Source organism: Choloepus didactylus, chromosome 15 (assembly GCF_015220235.1).
Source record: "Choloepus didactylus isolate mChoDid1 chromosome 15, mChoDid1.pri, whole genome shotgun sequence".
NCBI classification, from domain to species: domain Eukaryota; kingdom Metazoa; phylum Chordata; class Mammalia; order Pilosa; family Megalonychidae; genus Choloepus; species Choloepus didactylus.
In genome coordinates this window covers 79424861-79433102 of record NC_051321.1, presented here as the reverse complement: position 1 = coordinate 79433102, position 8242 = coordinate 79424861, and the positions used below count along the sequence as shown (strand labels likewise).

General features: G+C 38.9%; 1 pseudogene; it reads left to right on the top strand.

Moving 5' to 3' along the window:
• The first annotated feature begins 3859 nt into the window (after nt 1–3859).
• Nucleotides 3860–7971, top strand: LOC119509948 (annotated as a pseudogene).
• Nucleotides 7972–8242: the final 271 nt, after the last annotated feature.

Genomic DNA, 8242 nt, shown 5'->3' with positions numbered 1-8242 from the left:
GAATAATGGACTATTTATCAAAGATACATAGGAAAATAACTCCTTTACTATCCTGGGGAAAAAATGTTAGCATTTCAGAGAATTCATAGTGTAACAAAAATGCATTAGCCAATTTAATAGTCAGTGATTTATGAGCAAAGCTTATATGTGTTCAAAATGAATGCCACCTTAGAGTCAACCGAAAGAGGAACCGTTAAGGAGCACAAAACTGATACATGCAACAAGTGGGTGGCAATGGGGAGCTGTTATATGGCAGCATAGTTAGAGCTAATGGGATGCAATTAAAGAATTTATGGAATATGGAGAAGGCAAAGTCACCTGAATTGTGAACAAAATCAAGGTTAAGAACAATTAGCAATACGGTCATCTTTTCCATTGAATTTTAGGAAAAACATTTTTTGCATGTGACAATGATTAGTTTATGGGGCTAATTTCTAATAGCTTCTTAAGACTGTTCCAAAAAAATCTTTAACTTCAGCAGAAGGGTAGCCAGCAGCAAGATGACACATATCCACATGTGTACTTGCATGTAACTTAGTTTAGGTGAATTAAAAAAACACTTTTTGTTTTCATATCTGCTATGTGCTGGTTAAGTCATCCATTGAACTGAAAGATAATGCTTTTTTTTTTATCCCTTTCCATTTGTTCCTTTAAAATTTGTTAATTATCTTATATATACACAGAATTCACATTGTCCTCTGCACTATGCTGCTTATAAAATATCGTTTTGATAAATTAAAACATTTTATTAAAATAATCTATAAATCTTTAAAAAGAGTAGCAGTAGAAAATATGGGAACTTATCAAGCTTGTTCTTTAGGTCTTCTCTGCTAATTAACAGTTGATTGTCATTTCTGAGTTTAAAATATAATTTGTTTCCAACATCATGACTCAAACTTCATGTAAATTTTAAGTTACAAATAACTGCATTTTGATCAATTACAAAAACAATTTCTCCAGGAATAATATAAGAAGAACACAACGTATTTTTGATCCATTCTAAACATTAAATTTGTATCCTCATAAATCGCCTGCAGGGTGAAGTTGCAATCAAAGGCAACATGATACAAGAAAGTGCTCTTCATGTAGGAATGGCTGGGACATATTAGAAACCCGGGGCAGCTTTTTCAAGGTATATCCCTCCCTTACGCACTGTTCAAAATCAGTGCCAGGTATTGTAATAGGAATAAAGGCAGAGAGACCAAGTGTAGATTATGTATGTATGGACAAATATATTTTCAAACATATTTCATATTTTCTTTCTTTCCATTTCCATTTCCCATACATAGTCTATTGCTAACAAGCGGAAACAAGATTGAGAATGTTGATGATTTCATGAAAATCCTTCCTACTACTAGGAAAATAATTGAGGATCTCTCTAGATGCAAGGTCCATCTGTGAGTTATGTCCGTACTGTACTCCTCTCTGCACAATAATTGTCTGAGACTGGAGTGCACAGTGATATCTGCCCCTTCCCGGCTGCCCACGGGGACGTTAGAGGCTTGACAGGTCCAGAGACAAGTCTGGGCAAAAAAAACGTTGCCTGTTCATTAGCTTGACAGTGAATTGTGCTCAAGGTGGGAGTGGGGGGACAATAGCTGAAGAGAATAGAAAATGAAGCCAAATGATTAGGAGCTGGAGTGTGATCTTCTGGAAGGGCGTTCTGGTTTGGGACAGCTGCCGGAAGGGAAGTAGTACTGGGAACGTGGAGGCCTGAGATAAATGGGGTTGGGATGGTCAGAATCTGATTCCAGTGAACTTTTATGTGGGCCCCAGGAGGTTAAAGTTGGATAGTGAACATCTGCCACACTCTGGGGCAGTAGAAGGAGTGCTGTACTGGAAATCAAACACCAAATTACTTGCCTGGCCTGATGCTACGCTTCCTATCATTAGATTGCTGCCAGTAATACCTGCCCTGCCTCCCTCCAGGGTGACAATCCGCAGGTGTGAAGCGAGATTCAGCATTCTGTAAGGCAAGATTATTGGGTGAGAGAAGTAGTTATTTCAATAGCTGAAAGGACCGCCACATACTGAGTTCCATTTCCCCATGGATCACAAGCTCATCATCCTCCAGGAAGGCAGAGTTGCGTGGGAAAGGTGAAGAGCAAAATTTAGATTCAGTATAATCAAAGCAGGATTCTGATGATACTCTAATCAAGTTTAAACAAACAAACAAAAACAGACAAAAAATCCTATTGTGAAGAATAAAGAATACTCTGAAGCAAATGGGAAATTCATAAACATCATGGAAAGTGACAGGAGGCATTTTGGTGTTCTTCATCCCCTGTGTTTTAGGCAAAGCCCCACAAAGTTTGTCTTCGTGGACACAGTTGTCAACGGTGTTCACCTGAGCTGGCTTAAAATGAGTCATGGTAGAGAGGGAAATCTTCATTTCCTTTGGGAGTGAGGAGGGAGATGGAGGGATGAGAGAGGATGCTATTCTCTGGGTCACTGTGATTGCTGGACCAGAATGTTGGCCATCTGTCTTCCTTATTTTCTCTCCGTCTGGGATAGGGTCTGGAGTTGCTTATCCTGCTTTAGCCTGCTGGGACCTATTTGTGGAGGTTTGGAGATCTGTTGAGAAACTCTCTGTTGTTACCAGAAGCCAAATCAGAGAGCAGCCACTGTCACCAAACTAACAGACAGAAAGGAGTTGTGATTCTCTCTGACAGCTGCTTAGTGGTTACCTCAGGCTGTTGGGCTGTGGATTTGCTGCTTTTCCAAAGTTTGGCTGCAGAGACTTCTGATTTGGGGTAATTAGGGAGAGAGGCAGATTCCTTTATGAAGTTCTGGCACAATAAAGTTTCAGCATAACAGCTACCCAGTTCCTACTGGTGAAAACTTCCATTTTGATCGCCACTATGTATAAAGATATCTGGGTATCCTAATATGACAAGTTCAATTCAGGAAAGTGCCTGGGGGATGGGGCACATAGGTGTTCAAAGAGAACAAGCAGAGGTGGTGGGTTGATAAACTGAGTCAGGGAAAATATAGTCATTGCTTATTCATTCCTTTCAGGGAACTTGTTAGTCACTTGCTCCATAAATCAGCTGACCTGTAGAGTTGGCTCAAGATTAGAAATGGAAACATAGTCAAAAGCCAAATCAGGGCACTGAATTTCAAACAGAAAGACACAGGAATCAGCTTTAGGGCAGAGGAGGAAGCTGTTAAAGGATGTTAGGATTACTCAATCTGAAAAGCCAAAAGCTGAATTTATTCCAACTTCTACTTCCAGGAAGGGAAGAAACCCAGCACAAAAATAAAAGTACTCCTTAAAGAAAAGAAAGGGCAGGGTTATTTGGGATGGGTGAAGAGTGAAATTTAGATTCAATGTCATCAAAGCAGGATTCTGAGTAATTCTCTAATCAGAAACGCTGACTGGGCAACTTTTGACAGTCTGCTCAAAATGACTTGTGATGGTAGGGACTCAGTTTCCAGTTTTGTAGCTTCATTTATGCAGGTGGACCACATCCTTCAAGAGACAGTGGAATTTAAAGCTTCCTCCCATGAGCAGGTTGTTTGATATTATTTTTTAATTACATAGTTTTTATTCTCAAAGCTAATTAAATATCAACAATGGTACCTGCATTTTCATGTGCCTTCAAATTAACAAGGATCAAATCTTGTTTACAATAATAGGTGAAAAAAATGAGGTTTCTCTTACATTAACATTAAGTTGAATCCAGCCTGTGAAAACTAGCTAATAAATATGACTCAGTCAACTGCATGAGATCATGGAAACACTGGAAAGGGCTCGTGTAGGATTTTGAAGGGTCCAGTGGTTCTTTATAGGAGAGCCTGGAGGTGACCAGAAATACATAGGGGTATTTTGTTGATTTGCTTGTTTATGGCTTTTATGATGGCTGATTTGCTGTTGGCATTTAATGAGCTGCAGCCAGGGATGCAGGCATCAGGTATGTTTGGAGCAGTCCTACACAATTAATTTTCCCACCTCTAATGCCAATAATGCACCCACAGAGAAATACTGAGATGTAAGAAAACTTCAGAGGCCAAAAAAGAGCCTGAAATGTCTCTTTTGACCAGATCATAATATAAATATTGTCAGCCAAAGACCAGGAGAGAGAAGTTTTGCATTTCAGAAGTAGACTGTCTTCCTTATCAAGGTTTAGGGCATTCAGACTTAAGGAAAGGAATGGAACATCTAATGAATGCCTAGTAGTGTACACCAGGGCATATATTGGGTGCTTTTCTACATGACACATTTCCAACTGTTCAATGGTCTTTTGAGAAAGGGGTAAATACCCTGTTTTAGAGACTAGAAAATTGAAGCTTAGAAAAGGAAAAAAAAAATGTATCCAAAGGTACAGAAGACCAAGGGACAGAATTCTGGACACCTCCCCATCCCCTTTCAGCAAGAGTAGCCCTCCGTATCTTATTGCATTTATAAGTGAGTTGTATTTCAAAAAATCATGTTGAGTGAAATAATCCACAAAAAGACAAATGTTCTATGGTCTCACTACTATGAAATAACTAGAATAAGCAAACTCATAGAGTCAGAATCTAGAATATAGGTTGGAACGGAGATAGGGAATTGGAAGTTAAGGCTTAAAAGGTACAGGATTCCTATTTGGAATGATGGCAATGTTTTGGTAATGGATGATGGTGATGGTAGCACAACATTGTGAACGTAATTAACAGCACTGAAACATATATCTGAATGGGGTTAAAAAGGTAACTGTTAGATGGTATATATGGTAACAGAATAAAAAATTATTTAAAACTCCATGGAACTGTACTATATAATTAGTGAACTCTAAGTTAAACCATGGACTGTAGATAATAGGAGAGAGAAGACCTCCTATTATAATTGATATGCTTTCATCAATTATAACACATGCTCCACACAATGCAGGTGTTGAGAATAGTGTGGTATACAAGAATCCTGGATTTTATGCATGATTGTTCTGTAAACCTGCAACTTTTCTAATAAAGAAAAAAGTAAAAAGGAAGCCCTAGAGCTAAGAACTTTTCACAGGACCATGCTTTTTCTTGACGGTGTGAGCTTACTTTAAAGTAAAGTTGTTCTCCTTCCATCGGGAATGTTATAAAAGCTTTTGAACAATTTAGATCCCCTGCAGAGGACAAGAGTACCGTGAAACTATTACTTGTGATTCTGATTTCATGATAAACCAGTCTTTTTATTCTATTTTTTAGTTAGTTTATTCATGTTGGTTTACACTGAATTCTAAGAGAATGGTGCAGTTTTTATGTCTATCTAAACATACAGTTACTGGAGAATTAGCAATGATTAGCCTCACAGCCATCTTAAAATGTTCTGTTAAATAGTAAGAACTAATTCTGAAAGCTGGAAACTCTTATGAACAGCCCATTACTGTAATTGGCTTTTGTGCAACAAATGGAGTATGTTCCTAAGGGCTTTGAAGAGAAATGAAATAAATTGAATATAAACTAGATTACCATTCCTTAAAGTACTTTTAAGTATTTCATGAAGTCTAGTACTTCAGAGATATTTACCAACATTATGGGCTCCCCCACATGTCTTATTCATTTGTTTTTCTTATTAGAATCTGGTAAACAGATCATTGAAGAACATGAGAGAGCCCTAACTTAGGTTAAGTATCTACATTATAAAGATTTAATTTTGAACTAAATATAGCATTCCATTAATGTAGATTATTAATTTTTATTAACTTTTTGAATCACTCTCCAAAATGACAAGTGTTAAACTTATTCCTATCTCTCTATCTTCATATACATCTTCAATATATTAGTTTTCACATGTATTATCCTTCCATGGGAAAATTGTATTTCCTGTAAGTGCAATTTGATGATTGCATAGGGCTATTAATAAACATCGGACATGGAAATATAATGATGATGATTAATACATTTCCACCTATCATTTGTTTAAAAATGCAGGGAAAATGTGTTTTTGTGGCTGTTTGGAACGTCCTAGAAGGGATTCAAACCTCAAATCAGGGCTAGCATGGATAATCCTCAAGTTCCTCTTTGGCCTGGAAAAACTAATTTAGTTTAGATTCTCTAAATGGTCATTCCTTAGGAGAAGATTTTGTTTATTCCTTTTTACTTCTCACTCTTCACGATTTTCTAGAATATTCAACTGGAAATTTGATTTAACCCAACACATTTGTCAGTGTAGTTAAATTCTAATGAAGTCTGGGTAGAGTAAATATTTGTCTAATATTTAGTTTGTGGTAGGCCAATTTTAAAATTCTAGACCCTTTTCTACTATATTACACATATTTACCTCAAAGCAAGAATTATTAATAAAAATATATATTTACATAATTATATTAACATATATTACAAATTAACATAACATAAACTAAAACAAACACCACCACCGCCACAACAACAACTGGGAGACTGAAGATATAAGCTGTAAGAGACAGAAAAAAAGTACAGTGCATCACTCAAGTGATTTTGTAATTATCCATATTTTTTCAAGTTTCTCAGTTTCCTCGTTACACCAGCATATTGTTCTCCTGACTTGCAACTCAACAGCAGTGGTCAGAGAAGCTTATGTCATTGTTTCCAGCTTCTTTTCTCAACAGCCAAATGTCAGTTTCCATCCTGAAGTGTGCACCTTGGCATTTGCCCTCATAACCAGGAAAATATATGAGTGCACACTCTCTACTGCAACTTGTCCACTTTTCTTAATGAAGGTCCCTTTTCTTATCAGTACAAGTAGATCTTTCTCATCCTTTCATACTACTGTACGATATCTCAGTAGAACAGGTATACCTTAATTTATAGAGCCATTCTCTTTGTGATAAATATTATGTTTTTCCACAATTAACAATAATCTGAGCCAAAGTTCATTCTCTACCTGCCCCTCATCTCTCTCCTTCTAGCTCCTTTTCTCCATTTTTCTCCTCCCCCTCCCTTTTCCGTCTCCCCTTTTCTTCTCTCTCTCTCTTCCCCCTCCCTTTCCCTCTCCCCCTTCTTTCTCTCACCTCCCTTACATTAAAGAGAAAACGCTGCTATCATTGATTTCCAGGCCGGGGATTCCGACTTATGGCTATAACAAGAACAACAAGAAGGCTATGGCTTTGTGGACTTTGACAGTCCTTCAGCAGCAGAGAAAGCTGTAACAGCACTGAAAGCCAGCATTTCACAGGCACAGATGGCAAAGCAACAGGAGCAGGACCCCACAAATTTGTGTATCTCAAACCTCCCACTGTCAATGGATGAGCAAGAACTGGAGGGGATGCTGAAGCTCTTTGGCCAGGTTATCTTCACCTGAATCCTTTGAGACATCACTGGAACCAGCAGTGGTGTTGGCTTTGCAAGGATGGAGTCCTCAGAGAAGTGTGAACCATCATCACCCACTTTAATGGAAAATATATTAAGACATCCCCCAGAGCACCAGCCCATCTGATACAGTGCTTTGCAAATTTGCTGATGGTGGGCCAAAGAAACGTCAGAATTAAGGACCATTTGTACAAAATGGATGGGCCTGGCCAAGAAGTGTAGACATGGGCGATATGGCCTTGACCTGTGACCCCACCACAGCTCTTCAGAATGGGTTTTGCCCCTTACAACATCACTCCAAAAGGATGCTTGCTCAGTCTGTACTGTCCCCAGGTCTTCCATCTCCTGTGTCTTCATATCAGAGAGTGACTCAGGCATCTCCTTTACAAGTAGCTAACCCAGCTTGGATGCACCACCAGTCACACCTCATGCCTCCTTCAGGTTCAGTTCTGACACCAGGGGTAGATGGCCCTATTTCTCTCCATCCTGCTCCATGATGGGACCCCTTACCCAGCAACTGGGCCACCTCTCCCTCAGTAGCATGGGCACATATATGCTACCAGCTGCAGCTATGTAAGGAGCTTACATCTCCCAGTACCCCCTGTGCCTTCTTCCAGTGTTTCAGTTAAGGAGAGCAGCGGGCCCCAACAGAATCAAGAGATGGTTGGTACTTCCTCAGACCATGGGGTCTATTCTTTCCAGTTCAACAAGTAACAGTGGCAAAGTCTGCCTCCTTTGCCTTTTTACAAGTTTTAATTCTGTGAATTTCTTTTTTGAATGAAATTTTATAAGGAATTTTTGGAGGACTGGGCAAGGAGCAAGGTAGAACTGGCCATGTGGAATTGGCTTTTCCTCCCTCTGCCGTACCACATCCTGGAGAAAAGACTAGACTTCGCTTCAGAAGTAGAGATGTGACCTAAGCTCATTAAAGAGGCAAAACACACAGACTTTGGAAGGCACCTTGGAGCCAAATTTGGATGAAGAT